Raw genomic sequence first — 16991 nt, forward strand, 5'->3', positions numbered from 1 at the left:
CCTTATTATTGCCTTTCATTTTACAATTCCTGTTGATGTGCATAGTATATTGCCTCATTGACTAACTAATCTCTTTTCCAATAGTGGTCCTTGTGACATTGTTGGTGATATCAGTTATGAAGAACTTCGGTCATATGATGATGTAAGGAAAGGATTAAGTGTCGAATCTTTTGTAAGCTCCAAAGCTGATTCTCTCTTTATCTCCCCCCAAGTCATTAAACTAACTGAGAACACTGTGCTTTGACAGTGTAGATAAGATGATGCTCAGCCATTCTATATTGTCTCTCTGATAATCTGTACCACTTTAATGGTTAGAAACAGCTGAAACTGGTGATTATATCTTGGAGGGCCCTCTAATTGTATATTAGATGAAGATTTTAAATGATTCCTGTATAGATATACTGTCTTCATATCAAGTCTCTTGTAGACATGTATAGACTAAAGAATTAACTCACTGAGCATGTAGAGATATATCAAGTTAACTTTAGAAAGGTTTTCGATTTAATTAACTGACTAATTTTGAATGACTTTACTCTTTCTTATAGTTATATACACATATATATTTAATAAGAAGCTTGTTTTTGAAGAGGATCATGGATATAGAAACTAGAAATAGGTGGCAATCTTTTGCAGTTTTACTTAAGTCGCGTGGGAGTTGTAATTTATGTTAGGGATTATTATTAAAATATTAAGGCTTCTACTTAGTACAACAACATATTTATGTAGATGAACGGATCATATAAGCTTAAATGTCCTTGTATTATGATTATTGAATCAGCAATTTAGCAGGATGCAACCCTAAGCAATAAATTGTGATACAGTATGTTTACTTTTTGTCAAATGCCACAAAAGTAATTGTTAAATATGTGGAAAATTGTTCCTTTATTTTTCCTAGTATACAAAGCATAACATAATGTTTGTGTACAATGGAACATACTGTGGTAAACAACATTACGCTCCTGCCAATGTTATGTAATTCAATAATCAGCTGTTATATAAAATCAGCTGTTAATTCAATAATCATCTGTAATTCAAGAGTTTCCCTTTTATATAAAATCCACAAAATAAGAGAATTGATCCATTATCTTGATAGACATTTCCCCAAAAATGCTTAAACTTGAATTAATGGTCTCTCATCTAAGCTTTATAAATACTTCTATTAACCCATACTTCCATGTGGAAGTAAACTACAGTGGTATAATTTTCACACATCTTTGTTGAAGTCCAACATCCAATTTTTATGTGTATAATCTCTACTCAACAGCATGTTACCTCCAATCTGATGATAGTACGTACCATCACCATTGATAGTCTTTTTCCCGTTGAAACACCTCATTGTATGTACGCTTAAGCTTGCTCTGATATTAAGGATAATATTATAATAATTTGTTCAAGAGGACTGACTGGTAAGTTGATAGACTCAGCCACTTGCTCATAGATGCATGATTTCAAGTCGACAGCAATTTGGTTAGCTAAGGTTTATCATCCTCCCATGTTGGCTGACAATTTCTGATATGGAACTTAACTAAGATGTAACTGACATGCTAGAGCATATAATTTCTTTCCCTTTGTTGCCTAGAAATGCTTAAAGAACCTATGTTCCTGTGCAGCTGCTGCAAAAAGGTGGAACCGCCACCCTAGCGGCCCCCTGGGCCTGGCCCCCCAGGATTCCAGAGGGAGTAAATCACGGTTAATGCTGGGCAAGAGAGGTGACTGGGGGTCGCAGGAATTTTTGGCACAGCAGACCAGGATTTTAACCCCGTGTGCAGCTGGCGACCTTTGACCCCAGAACCTTAGCTGCAAGAATCAGGCACCTCTCCAGCTGATCCAGCCCGTGGGGGCCTATGTTCCTGTGCAGGTTGAGAGAGAGTGAGAGAGAGAGAGAGAGAGAGAGGAAGTTATACCTTTCCAAGTTGAATGAATTTGATAATTTATTGAAAAAACCATATGGTTCACGAAGTCCTGGTTTTCATTAGATGAATTCCACTCCCATTTCAAGCTCGACTCAGTCTCCTGTGTTCATGAACAATGCATCATCTGTAAATGTTCAAGGAAATTATGCCCCCTCTTTTTCAAGTTTTAGTCAACTAAAGGCAGCAACTAATCTTAGCTCTGAGAACAGGTTATTCTTTAGGTTTTATTAAATTAGAACCAGCTTTTTTTCCCTGACTTTCTATTTTCCTTGACTTTCAGTACCTGTTATCAGGTCTGATCCACAAGGATTCCCCAGCGGTAATTTTGGTCAACCTAGCCCTTTCCAGAAAGCCAGCCAAAGTTCTTTTGGTCTTGGAAAATTTGGAAATTCAGGTGTTTTTTTGGCAAAAAGTAATATATTTTTTTCTTTACACTGAATGGTTGAAGTTCATCTATATCATTTTCATTGTTACCATCTCATCGAAGCACTTCAATGCATTTTTTACTTGAAGTTCATCTATGCCATTTTTATTGTCTAATTGTTACCATCTCATCATACCACATCAATATATTGTTTTACTTTCATCTGCACTATACTGGGTTACTAGTTTGATTTGTTGTCTGTTAACAGAAATCTGTATTGAAATTGGAGTCAGTTTAACCGATTGGTAATTATACATCTTTATGGTGTTAATAAAAGAGTAGTTACACGCACAAAATGGTTCATTTTGTTGAGGTCTGCATTCAGTGATGAGTCAATACAGTTTGAAGTCTTGTACAGTTCATTTTATAGTCAGTCCTAGGTATTTTGGCAGCTCTGGCAACAATACAAGGTTCTAAATTAGATCCGCTTTCAAGCCTATCAAGAGGTTGTCTTAAAAAAGGTTGAGAAACTATGGGAGTGCATTTGCAAATTAGTAGGAACCTTCTTTTGTGGTATTAAAACATGCTCCAAAATGAACCTATGGATTTTATTTTCCTTTTTTGGTGGCTTTGACGATCTGAAACATTAATAATTTGCCTTTCTACCTAAGCTGAGGATACAGGAACCATAGCGATATTGCCAGCCATTTAAAGAGAACTTCTGTAACAGTTGACTTAACAGTGAGCTGGGTATACTACTCTGCTTCACCATGTTTTTAGAATGTGCCTTTACTAAAACTTACTATGTATATCTGTGAGTGCATCACCATCTTGCCTGGATAGTGAAAAGTAGTTGGAATTGTGAATTAAACATAGCTTTAAATGGTTTAGAAGTGAGCAAAGTAACTGAGATGGCTATAGGCATAACGCTGAGAATACTGATTGATCCTGTCGGGAAGCTGAGAAGACGAACTTGCCGGTATGACGTGTCTGGAGGGTTGACCGCATCCTCTTGACCCGGTGGTGAGCTGTCCTCTACGTTGACCAGATCGTCAGAAGTCCTCCTCCGGTCAACTGTACCTGTATCCAGCAACCGGGTTCCCCCGGTCTCTGGTACCTCGGTGCTCGAGGCGAATCCCACAGACGTATAAGTAACCGCATAATAGTATAGCAATAAAATGAACAGATACCGAGTACGAGAACTTACCCTGGCCCAGGGGGGCGCCCTCGGATGGATCAATGAGATGACTGCGTCGTCGCGATCCCGAATAGTGGATAAATGTCCACCGAACGCGTAGCTGGCTCCAGTAGCTCGAAGCCGGACGCGATATAGATCCGCAGGACGGAGCATGGTCCGACTACAGCGTCTGCATGATAACAATCCAAATAGCGAAACACAACACGGCTCGATGGCCGGAAACACTGCACTGGATCGGATCTGTGCCGCACGCGGCGGGGACAGCGGCTGTACAACCGTCGGGATTGACGGTCGGGAAACCGGAGTCGGCTTAATACCACCGGAAGAGGCGGCAGCGGCTGCGATGACCACTAGATACGACGCCGGCCACTGGTGGCAGCGGCGTTGGCCGCAGGGAGTGGTGCCAGCCGCTAGGGGCTGCCGGAAATGACGCGGCTATGGATGCAGGAGCCTGTAGCTGGGCTCCGGGACGAGGCTATCGCAGAGAAGGGAGAAAGGAGAAGGAAAGTGACGCCCGGAGCGGCTGCGCTCACGGCAGCGCAGCTCATGAGGAAGCTGAAATCAGTGGCGGCCGGTGATGGAGTTGGCGAACAGTGGGGGATGAGGAGGAAGAAAAACCGTGACCGGTAACTGGCGCTTGAGGATGGCAACGAAGGAGTAGGCAGAGTTGGCGATGATGACGGCGAACCCTAGCGAATTCCCCCTTTCCTCCCCTGGCCGCCGCCTCTTTCCACAAACCCTCCTCTCCTCTCTAGCTGGCGGCGGATCCCCCCCTTCCCCTCTTCCCCTCCCGTGCTTGCCTTAATCACCAAAAGAAAACCCTAAATGTCCAATTACAAAAATGCCCTTCTTCTTTCTCTTAATTGCCTTTGACCCTCTCACATATCCGGATCACTGATATTTAGTAGTGTTTAGAGCAACTTCATTCCAAAATTCACTCAGTTGGACTAGGCAAAATTCAGTTTCTAATCGAATTACTTGGTTATTTTTGAAATGATATAGGAAGAGAAAACAAACTTTCATGTTATTTTTATCTCAGACTTGTTGAATACGTGAGTGGACCTTATAAGCATTGCTATGCAAGTCTTAATTTGCAATGGTGAAAAATGTTAAACGTTTTTTTTTTCTCTTTTTGTGAAAACTTTGATTTTTTTTTTCTGATCATAATTTTTTAAGTGTTCTTTGTTGGGATTTTTCTCTTTTATTCCTCTTTTTTCTTAAATTATTTTAGTCTTGATTAGCAGAAGAAGGTTGAAAAAGAACCTTGAAAGGTTGGAAACTATGTTTCTGATTGGAAATATGATATCCAGTATCCACTCTGTCCGAGCACTATATTTTTCATTTGAGAACATAATTTGTAGAAACATATAGGCTATTATAATCTTTGACTCTTGTTAAATATCTGAATTTGGAGTCAAATGAAAGGTCCAAGTTCATTATTCCGGCAATACTACTAATCATCCAATGTATAAAATGATTCAACTGCTCCGAAGGCGTAGCGCAGACGGTAGACACATGACATCTCTGGCGTAATGGTCAGGGGTCAATTCTCAGAAACTGAGGACCTGAGGTTTATCCCACCATACACCTAACACCTATGTACCTATATTTATCTCCCTCCATATCCGTGAGACCAGTACTAGGGGCTATTAATGTAACAGATCTACATTTTTTTTTTAAATGATTCAACTTCTGCTCTTTTTCTCATAGTAGAAACATTGTTAAACTAAAATGCCACTTTCATTCCCTTTTATTTTCATTACTGCTAGATTTTTAATACAGAATTGTGTGGTCAGCAGCCAATACAACCAGCTGGAAACTTTTCAAATCTGAGCATTTCTTCATTTAACTTTGTTGTAAGGCCTACTTGATCTCCGTCTCCCCAGAATTTTGGCAGCACAAATAATCAACAACTCAACTCTGTTGTAGGGCCGGTGCCCCTTCAAGTGATGATGAGTAAGTTCGTGCATTTTATCTACATTACTCGCATTGCATATCCGACATTGTTCGTGTGTAATTCTTTAGCCACATAGCATGTTAATTTATTGGAATTTGATGCATGAGGAATATTATGTTTGCCATCTTTTTTTCTCCATCTGACCTTATGTATGATATGTTTGAGGTCCCATCGTTTACATGTCTGAACTAGGAGTCAATTTAGGTAGATGTCATCTCCAATATTGGAAAGATACCTTGAAAGGTAACTTTGATCGAAGGAGAATGGATATAATAATAACATTACTTGCTTGCTCATTGGTATTCTTTAGAAACATCAAAAATAGGAGCTGGCCACTGTTGATTGAATACACAATTAAAAATATAGGAAAATATTTTTGTCTGGGCACATAGTAGTCTACCGGTAGTACATACACCTATAGGGCATGCTAACATTAAAATAACCAATCACTGCAGATCTTCTGAACAAGGGTGGTCTGTTACTCAGTCTTTGCATGGGATTTAAACATTATATTTAAGAGGGAAAATACTTCACACTTGCTTCCAAAAGTAGACTCTTGCACCATATCTATAGGACACATAATACCCAATAACTAAATACCCATTGTATGGCTAAACCCATAGTACATTTAACTATTAACGGTAATAGCTCAATGATAATTTTAATATATGGTTTATTATTCTGATTCATTTTAGATTTACTTGGCTAGTAATCTAGCTGTTGAGATCTAGAGTCTACACATACATTTCCTAAAATATAGTACCTTACAAAGAAGTAAGGTAATTAACTGTAAGTACAGATAATCATACGATGTTTCCAATCGGTGATCAAGTCGTTGGAGTTATTTTTATTCATATCATTGGTACTACTATTTTTTTCAATGCTTTTAATCAAGTTCATGTGAAGTGCCATTCAAATTATAGCAACTATTGTTCAATTTGTCTAATTAGATTTCCTCACATAGGTATGAGGTTGATGATAGTATTTGGAGAAAGGAAGAATGGAAGATAGGAGAGGTATGGTTTAGTCTAGGAAATGATTTCTGAAAGCCCTGTATTTTCAGTTTTTATTTATTTTATTTTGAGTTTAATGTTAAGGATAGTGATTGAGTTGTCATTGTGCATTATCCTAACTTTGGCTTAATCTATGCGACTAATATATTTGTTAATCTAGAAAACTTTGTTCAACTTCTATAAAAATCTGTAGTGCATTTGGTTCATAGAAATAGTGATCTTATTCCTATTCCAGAAGACTATGTTCCTAGTTTGGTTGCAAAAATAAACATGAAAAACTAGTTCTCATGGAACAGAAATTCCTAGGATATTTCTTACTTTCTTCTAAGAATAGTTATTCTTTTTCTGATTCACTTTTCTAAAATTATTAAAAAATATTTATTTTAAACAAGCAAATTAGGTTGAATAAGCTGAGCTGACTAGTCAAGTTGATCAACTACTTGATTTCAGAATTGATTGGTCAATCTGGACGTGTAGATTGAGTTGGTTGTGATAGTTTGGTTGAGTTGAGTGGGCTAAATGGTTTCGATTGTCTAGACAAACCCATTGTATTGAGCAGTGCAAATATGATGGACAAAATCTGCAAGTACACGACTATCGTCAAGTAATAAAATATTAATTCCATAGGGACTGTACATCGAGTACCAATCAGAATCGTGAAATAGACTATCTAGAACAATTGAACTTGTGAGAATCATGAGAGAAAGAAAACAAATTGAGAAAGCAACTGGAGTCTTAGGAGAAAATCGATTTTGGGGAGCAACTATAAGATTTTGATTTTGCCACGATGACTGTTGACACCATAAATATTATTCACTCTCTTACCTTAATGTTGGCATGCATGAAGGTGGTCTATCCCGAGGTAACATGTATAGACTTTTGGAATTATATCGGCATGCTTACCCAAACACGACACCTACTTTCAAGGTAGCCTTACTAAAGCGACCGCTTTCTCAAGGAGACTCTTATCAAGATGCACCACAGTCTTCTAGGTGTTATCCCCTACTTCGTGACGTTGAATCGAGGTAAACCTATTAAGCTTTGTGATAGCCAATAGTGCTTTCATGAGATTTTGGACTACTTTTGTGAACAACATCTCAAGTCTCGGTCTTTATGGGTTAGAGAGTTCGGTTCACCTTTCGACCATTCCCTGCGTCCCGTGGGATATAAAGATATAAGTTAGCATTATAATCATGTATGTGCAATAAGGTCGGATCATGGATCAACACATCATATAGTACAAGAAATATGAATATACATAAATCGAATGTCAATCAATCAAGCTACTCCCTCATCCTAGAATTTAGAGTACTACTCCATGGAGATGGAGTTACAACACAAAGACAAGGAAGAAGACATTCTATAACTCAAAATCAAGGAGAAAAAGATAAGAGAATGCTTAGTCATGTGCCGATCGTCGTCTTCGGATGAATTTCAAGCTCGATGGTGGACAGAACTCCGATGGCTCCTTAGAAACAACTCTTCTAGGGTTTCCAATCATGGGGAAACATCTCCTTTAGGGAGGGGAGAATCCCTTGATCCCTTGATGCTCCCAATAGATGCCCCCCTGTTTCTCTTCAAGGGTACCAAAAGTAACAAACTTTCCTACATAGTTAGGGGCTCTTTCCTAAAATGCAAAATATCCCAAAAAATATGGGGACTGCTGATCACGAGCCACGACCGTGTTGGGAGGCATGACCTAGCCGTGTTGCTCCAATTAAAAAAAAAGGCGGTTAGACATGTTCGTGCTAGGTGGCATGGCCAAACCGTGACGCTAGCTAGGTCGACGAACACAGTTGTTCTTGTGGTCTCGGCTTGGGTGTGTCAAAGGCTAACCAAACTATTTCTTCGGCAAGAGGGGGAACAATTGTACCTGTGGACATGGCCACCCCATGTCAGACTTTGCAAACTCCATTGCTACTGTGCAAAGAGCAATTCTCGGAACTAAAAGTGTGAAAATAATGCAAAAGAGATGAAAGTATGCAAAATATGCTCATGTGATGAAACAAATGTATGCAAAATAATACCAACAATTATGCATGAAACACACACGTTAAATACCCCAAGACTTAAAATTTTGCTTGTCCTCAAGCAAAACTTGTAATCTAAATTCATGTATGTGAGCAATGCATCATAATCCCTAATGAATCCATCTAATCCTATCATGCAGTTTCCCTAATAAACAACGATAAACGAATTGTCCCAATGTGGCCTAAGTGTGTTTTCCATACTATCATAATCCCTAATGAATCCATCTAATCCTATCATGCAGTTTCACTAATAAGCAACGATAAACGAATTGTCCCAATGTGGCCTAAGTGAAAGTTTTCCATACTAAGTGTAAAAGTGGCTTAACTCTCAAGTTTCAATCTCTAATCTTAGTTAAGTCGTCATCTAGCCATGCTCTAATTCCTCTGACAATGGGCACTTACATGCCACATGCAAGTTTCGACCCCTCAAGGTGTTATGCACTGTCTACACAAAGTTTCAAAGGAGTACTTGGTATCGAGAGAAACTAATACATATTTCCCCAGTAACCTAATTTGGTCTCAAAGGGATACCATATCGTTTTTACCTACGATAACTATTTTTTATCCCTTTATTTCACACTACTAAAAAAAAAAATTTCTTGTCACACGTTTCTCCTTTTTTTTTTAAATTTTTTTTCAGGATTTTAATTTTTTTCCAATGAGTACAACGATCCGAGTTTTCTTCAATAACCAAAATGCAGTGAGAGGTCACCTAGGAAATAAAAGTACAAGTCCAGCTCTATGAATCATAACTATTCTCAGATATATATCAACTTTCAAGATCAAGCATAACATGAAAAGATCGCTAGGCATACAAGTAGGCCAACACTAAAACTCTTTTGACTAAACAATGCTCAAATCATTCTACTATCGATAGAAGAAAATAGATCGCTAAGCACACAAACACACTATCACAAAATCATGCTAGAGTCATGTTATAAGAACAAACAAATAAATTCATGATGATGCATCTTTGCTTAGCCTAGTCAACTTTGATTGTGGAGACAATAGTGACGATGTCCTTGTTGGTCGCTTTTCACTTTCCCTTCTCCGCGTCGTCGTTTGAGCATCTTTATCCTAAACAAAGTTCTTTTGGGCCTCAACAAGGGCTTTTTTCAAATCTGAAACTAAGTCATTACAGGTTAAATCTAGTACCCAACTGTAGACCTTTGAAAGAGCTTCGATATGACTAGTTTTACATCGAATGATTCATCCCAGATCAAAATTTATGACCGTTTAAAATTTGGTCTGTAGTGAGACATGGGTAGGCCTCATAAGACAGTGTGCCCGTGTTTCCTTCGATTTGTGCGACTGCCAATGTCCAGCAAGCGACACTGTTGTGCTTATGGGCATGGCTAGCCCATGTTCTCTTCAATTGGGAGTGCATGGTTTAAAATGGTCGCGCTTCCTTCTTCTCTTAATAGGTTCATTAATGGAAGATCTTTTGAATTTTTCTTGTGTCGGTACAAGATATTTCCTTACTCTCTTTCCACTAGCTCTTTGCCCTTTACCAAATATGCTTGATCTTAATGGCTTGCAATGCCACCTAAATCTTATTCGTGGAGGAACAAGATACTTGCTCACTCTATCTCTTGGTCCTTTATCAAATACGCTCAACTTCATAGGGTTTAGGTCTTTCATTTGACTCTTCTATTGCCATCCACCCTAAATAATTTTCCCTACAACAAGCATGCTCAATAAAAATTTGATTAGTAGCCTTAGATAGTTTAAATGAAGTTAATCATCAGTTGCGGTTTCAGTGGTGGGTAGGAAAGGATTTCCTGAATCTTTGAGGTTTGGAGGTAATTGAATCAAAGCTATATGCTACTTTGTCAAAGTCTCAATTTTATATTCCTCGAGTTCCTTTTTGTGTGGTATCCGAGTGGCTTCCATCTCTTTGCATCTTGTGGCTGAGAAAGACTTTTCTAGAATATTGAGAGTTTGAGGATCCTCATCCATCTCTAATATAACATAATTGGAAGACACAAATGAATTTCCTTCTTCAAATGATGTCTCAATGACTCCATCCTCTTCATTTCTTGTATATTCATCATTTCCAGTGCTCTCCTCAGGCTCCTTAAAAGCTTCAATGATCCTTGAAATGATATCGTTAAAATCTTCAAAAGGATCGATCTCGGGTTGACATGAAAATTCATTTGGAGCTCTTGAGAAGAACTAGGAACATGTACAATTTGAGTTTCCAACACAGAATGATTAAGAAAGGTGTCAATGTTGTCCATCAACTTTTTGACTATGTCCATAGTAGCTTAATGTTGTTGACTTGACTTCTCCATTTGTTTAGTTTGAGTTGCGGGGAAGTTCTCTAGTAAATTTTCTAAGTCAGATTTTGGTGCTTGTTGGAATCCCCATGGTGTTCCATAGTTCTCCTCTACTTGATCTTGATAGTTCATGTAAGAAAAATTTGTAGGGTTTCTCCGGTCAGAGTTAAAGGTGTACTCACATGGATCATCCCACAACCACTGGTTGTAGTTGGGGAGGACACCCCATTATTCCCCTGTACTCCATGTGAAGGGTCAAATAGTACTAGACAATTATTATATTTATGACCTATTTTTTTCATCACAAATTTCATAAAAATCTTTAGTAGAGTTCACAACAGTATCTTGATCGAACAATTGAGTTAGAATATCTATCATAGACTTTTAGAATTATACTGGCGTGCTTACCCAAACGTGATGCCTACTTTCAAGGTAGTCTTACTAAAGTGACCGTTTTTTCCGGGAGACTCCTGTCACGATGTCCAATGGTCCTCTAGGTGCTATCTCCTACTTCGTGACTTCGATCGGGGTAAATCTATTAAGCTTTGTGATAGCCAATGGTGCCCTCGTGGGGTTTTAGACTACTTTCGTGAACAACCTCTCAAGTCTCGGTGCTTATGGGTCAGAGAGATGGGTTCACCTTTCAGTCATTCCCCACGTCTCATGGGATATGAAGATGCACATTAGTGTCATAATCATGTATGCGCAATAAGGTTGGATCATGGATCAACACATTGTGCAGTAAAAGAAAGATGAATATACATAAAGGAGAAAAATGAGTTACTCTTTCATCCTAGAATTTAGAGTAATACTTTATGGAGATGGAGTTACAATGCAAAGATAAGGAAGAAGACATTCTAAAACTCAAAATCAAGTAGAAAAAGAGAAGAGAATGTATAGTTGTGTGCCGATCATCATCTTCGGATGAACTCCAAGCTTGATGGTGAAGAAAACTCCAACGATTCCTTGGAAACAACTCTCTTAGGTTTCCTATTACGGGGAAACACCTCCTCTAGAGAGGGGATACCCCCTTGATACCTTGATGCCCCTTTGGTTCTTTTATAGTCTCCAAGGATATCAAAAGTATCAAATTTTCCTAAAAAGTTAGGGGCTCTTTCCTAAAATGCAAAATATCTTAAAAAATAGGGGGAGCGCTGCCCATGAGCCACGACCATGCTGGGCGGCACGACCTGGCAGTGTTGCTCCAAGTCGGCAAAAAAGAGGGCCGGACACGATCATGCTAGGTGGCACGACCAGATTGTGTTGCTGGCTAGGTCGGCTAACACAACCATGCTTGTGGGCACGACCTGGGTGTGTCGGAGACTGACCAAACTAGTTTTGTGGCAAGAGGGGGCACGACCATGACTATGGGCACGACTATCCCATATCAGACTATGCAAACTCCATGGTTTCTCCATTTCACATCTAACATCGACTGGAGGAACACGCTCATGTCACGGGACATGGCTAGAGCATGTTCTTGCACCCTCTTTTATTTGAATGTTTTGAATCAGGTTTAGTAATAGATCCTTTTTAGTAGTTCTTGAATCAACTGAACCTTCACATACTTCAATTAGTTTCTCCCAAAGTTGTTTAGCACTATTTAATTGGTCGACTTTTGTCAGTTGTACGCCTGTTCAACCGGTCGGTTAACCGATTTACCGGTTTATCGGTTTCGGTTAATTTCGGTTTATTATGATTTATTTAAAACCGATTAACCGACCGGTATCTTACCGGTTCTACCGGTTCTACCGGTTCCGGTTGAACCGGTTCCGGTTGAACCGGTTCCGGTTGAACCGGTTCCGATTGAACCGGTTCCGGTTGAACCGGTTCCGGTTGAACCGGTTCCAACCGAGAACCGGTAAATTTTTCCCATTTGAAAAGAGCCAGCAGCAATACTGTCATCCAGTCAGTTCTAGATTGACTTTCTTCTCTTTTATCCTTTTTATTTTTAGATTGACTTTCTTCTCCTTTCTTTTTAACATCTTATTATTGAACTGACCTCCCAGATATATGTCATCTTTGAATTGCATTGAGCTCTGACAAGTACATGGTATTTTGTTATAATCCATTAGCACTGATGAATACGAAGAGGACACGTGCATAGAAATCAGATTGGTCTCAAATCATTTTCAAACCGAAAATCAGATTGGTCTCAAACCAACTGTTGGCGTCATCTGACGACGAAACTATCGTGCGGTGTACGCGAAGAGTGGAAACAGGAGGAATTGAAAGAAGTGACCTGGAGAGGAGGGAGGAAGGAAGGCTGAAGATGATCCGCTCTTAGTTTTACCGGTTTACCGGTTAAACCGATAAAAAAAATCCAAAACCGGAAATTAACCGGTAAAAACCGGTTAACCGGTTAAAACCGATTAACCGGTAAATCGGAATCGGTAAGCTACCGGTTCCGGTCTGATTTTTGGTTTGTCGATTTTTTTGCATAGCCCTAGTCAATTGTTCTTGAGTTAGCCCACACTGCAATGTAGTTATAGCTCTAGCATTCGCTTGAGCCTTTTTCTTATCGTTGTTTGTCCAGTTTTCAAAAAAAAAACTGGAGTGTCATCTAGAGTTCTGGGCAGCTTAAAGCCATCTTGATAATAAGATAATTTTCTATATCATTAATTAGATAGTATTCCATTCTGTTTTTCTAATAGGTGAAATTGCCACCATTGAAAAGCGGCAAACAGGTTTTGTTGAAACCTTCATACAAAGACAACTCAAGAGCACAAATTTGTTCAAGTTGTATTAAGGCTTAGAACATGATATGAGTTTAGTTTGGGTTTGGTATGACTCTAATTAGGGTTTGGATTTGGGTATAGGCTAGACTTAGATTATTAAACAATTAATTGTTTGCCCCTATTTCTGAGCGCAAAATTCGTCCAATGTCAGATTCAAGTTTTGCTTTGAGCGAATTTAGCAAAAGTTTCAAAAATTGGTTTTCAGGTCATGGCAAGACACACGGTCTTCTTAAGTATCAAAGCAACAACGACTTCTTAGACAATGGCATTTTAAGAATCAAGAGTTAAATCAACTTTAATACAATACCTTGGTCTAACTAGTTTAGAGTAAGGTGAGATAACTTCTACTAATTCCACTTGACTAGAAGTACCTGGTAGGGAAATCGAACTTAGACATGCAACTATCCAAGCTTTCCTAGTTTCTATCAGCTCAACTCACTCTGATACCTAATTGTAGAATCAAAATCAACACTAGAGGGGGGTGAATAGTATTAAGAATTTTTTTTTTTTAAAAAAAAGAGAAGATAGTAACTGAATCAATCAAAGTTAACACAGCGGAAATAATAAATTAACTTAGACTGATTCAATCAAGTAAGACAAAGGTAATAATGAAATCTAATAGGTCAAGCATGCAAATTGATCAACCAAGCCAGAAGTATAGACATGAAGCAATTTAAAAAAAATGATTCTTATTTGTAATTTCTCCTAGGTGGAGAAACCTTACAAAAAAAAAAATCTAATAATTAAGTATAATATAACATATTAAGGCAACACTTAAACAAATAAAAAGTTACTCTAGGTATTGCCAATCGAAAATGAAGTGTGTCGTAGCACAGAAGGAGCACTTAGAGCACGAGAACAGAACTAGATGATTGAGCGAGGGATTATTTTCAAGCTCTGCCTTGAAATTGCTTATATAACACTCGTTCGACTAGGAGCCTCCCGGTCGCCTGTGTAGGTGCAAACGTGGCTACAAGTTCTATCTGGTAGATAACATTAACTTTGGCTTCCCGATCGACTGTAGAGCAGTCAAATCTCATCTTGATCCAACTCACTCGGGTTGCCGATAACTTTATCTTCCCAGTTACCTAGAAGCCACTCCAGTTGCCCATATACTTCGATCTCCTGTGTCCCATACTATCGCCTGGATCCTCTGAAATTCCTTTGTTAAGAGTTAACACCAGTTAGTGACCCCCAGATAACATCTGGTTGCTTGGAACCGTCGAGGATGATTCCCTGCAATGGTTGCAAGTAATAAGTATAATATAAAAGATAAAGTTACTCTCACTTTCTTGACTAGATTAACTTATCTAGTGCAATTTTGCCAAGCAATCAGCCTCCAGCTGATTCAACACACTTGGACTTGTGCTAAGTGATCTGCCTCTAGCCGATTCCATACACTTAGAACTTTTACTAAGCAATTAGCCTCCAGATAATTCCACACACTTGAACTCTTGCCAAGCAATCAGCCTCCAGCTAATTTCACACACTTAGACTTGAGTCACCTAGCACCCAGCTAGGAATTTGTCTGCCAAGCCGTAATCACCATAATCACCAGGACTTGATTCACCTATCCTCTAGCTAGGAATTTGTCTACTTGGTTTCTAACCAAGACTTAGTCACTGCCTGATTCACAACCAGGATTTTAGATGCCTAGATCCACTAGGACTTGATTATTGTTTGGTTCACAACCATGACTTTAAAACCTGTCAAGTATCATGTGCCTACAAACTTGACACAACTGGTTAGATCATAACTAATCTAACTTTAACTTTAGTCATATATCAAAACCTAGGTTACATGTTGTGCACCTAGCACCAACATTTTTCTCGTGTCAACTCTTTATTGGACTTTAAATCAAGTGTTCGATCAGCCATAACCCACTCAGACTTCTCGTTTTCATGCCAACTTTATATTGGTCTTCTAATTATCAGGTGTCCAGTCAACTGTGATCCATTTCGATTTCGCTTGCAAGCTGCCTTGTTGTACTCTAGACATCATCAAGTATCTGGTTAACCTTGATGTACTTGACTTCTCATGTCAACTCCCTGTTAGACTTCTGACATCATCAAGTATTCGATCAACCTTGAGCTACTTGACTTCTTGTGCTAACTCTCTCTTGGACTTCTAACATCATCAATATCCGATCAACATTGACCTACTTGACATCTTACTAACATATTGATTAAATATCAAAATCCAAACTCAAGTCAACCCGAGCTTGGTCAACCTTGACCTGAGATTGATTGCACCAACAATGACGATCCACAAAAGCCCATTCCCTTGAATAGTTCATTAATGTTAACGAATCGGGTTTACGAATCTATACATGGAATCTACATCCAATATCTAAACCCCCTTCATGCTATAAGTATTAGATTACTTAATTGGGATTTAATTCCTGAATGATAATTGTTGTGTGTGTTGTTAATCGCGTATTAGCTCACCAAATGGAGACTTAATCCTTCAATCTCGAACTTGGGCTATACGTGATACACCACATAACATCTTAGTTGAGCTCAACATATCAAAACTTTATGGGAGGTTAAATATCCCCTTAAATATTTGGTTCATTAATTCAATTAGTACAAGACTAAAGAAGTTAAAGTTACTATAACTATAAAAAGATTCAACAATAATGAATTCATTAACGACATAGATCAAATGTGGATGTGTAGTTTGAGAATGACACAAAATGTGATATGTACATGCTCATTCTCAAAAGTCTTCCTTATGACCCAAACCGGGTCTGAATCATATTTACTAATGCCTTATGCTAAAACATAGTGTAAACAACGATTCAACCATATGACTTAAATAGAGTTGCATACCATATTTACAAATATTGTATGCAAAATAGCAATAGTAAACATGATGTCCTTATATCAAAAAGTCATAACCTTATACATATGTAAGAAACTTTAGTATGTACAATAAACTAAAATACATGTGTTTATTAATATAGAGTATTGCACCAAATACAAATTCCTAATAAATTAGTACTTCATCAATACGAAGAACCTCTATATTCAACACATGCTGATAAAACATCATGGGTGATAAACCCTTGGTGAGAGGATCTGTTAATATGAAATTTGTCCTTATATACTCAATCATAATTTGACCACTTTGAACCCTTTTTTTTACGGTTAAAAATTTTATTTTGATATGTTTAGACTTCAAAAAATTACGGTTATTCTTGGAATATAACTTTACATCTTTATTATCATAGTTAATTCTCAATGGCTTATTAATGCCTTAATGATCTATAAACTTGTGATAAGATTTTGAATCAATATCCCATTGTCGGAAGCTTCGTAGCCTACTGGAAATTCTGCCTTCATAGTCAAAGTAGCTATTAGCATCTGTTTGATATTTTTCCATGATATAACCCCACCTGTCAAAATGAAGACATAACCTGAGGTGAATCTCTTGCTATCTAAGCATCCGGTAAAATCAAAGTTTGAATATCCAATGATCTTCAGATGACCGGATCTCC

General features: G+C 38.3%; 1 protein-coding gene across 1 annotated transcript in view; it reads left to right on the forward strand.

Annotated features, from left to right (window-relative positions):
- The window catches only part of LOC121992593 (putative disease resistance RPP13-like protein 1), a 33022-nt gene that overhangs the window by 10587 nt on the left and 5444 nt on the right, over positions 1–16991 (forward strand). Inside the window, exons 6-10 of the mRNA XM_042547077.1 lie at positions 85–172; positions 1611–2122; positions 2207–2307; positions 5275–5431; positions 6397–6448. The gene's annotated coding sequence lies outside the window, so the exon portion shown is untranslated. The remainder of the gene's footprint in view (positions 1–84; positions 173–1610; positions 2123–2206; positions 2308–5274; positions 5432–6396; positions 6449–16991) is intronic.

The sequence above is a fragment of the Zingiber officinale genome, chromosome 6B (genome assembly GCF_018446385.1).
Source record: "Zingiber officinale cultivar Zhangliang chromosome 6B, Zo_v1.1, whole genome shotgun sequence".
NCBI lineage: Eukaryota > Viridiplantae > Streptophyta > Magnoliopsida > Zingiberales > Zingiberaceae > Zingiber > Zingiber officinale.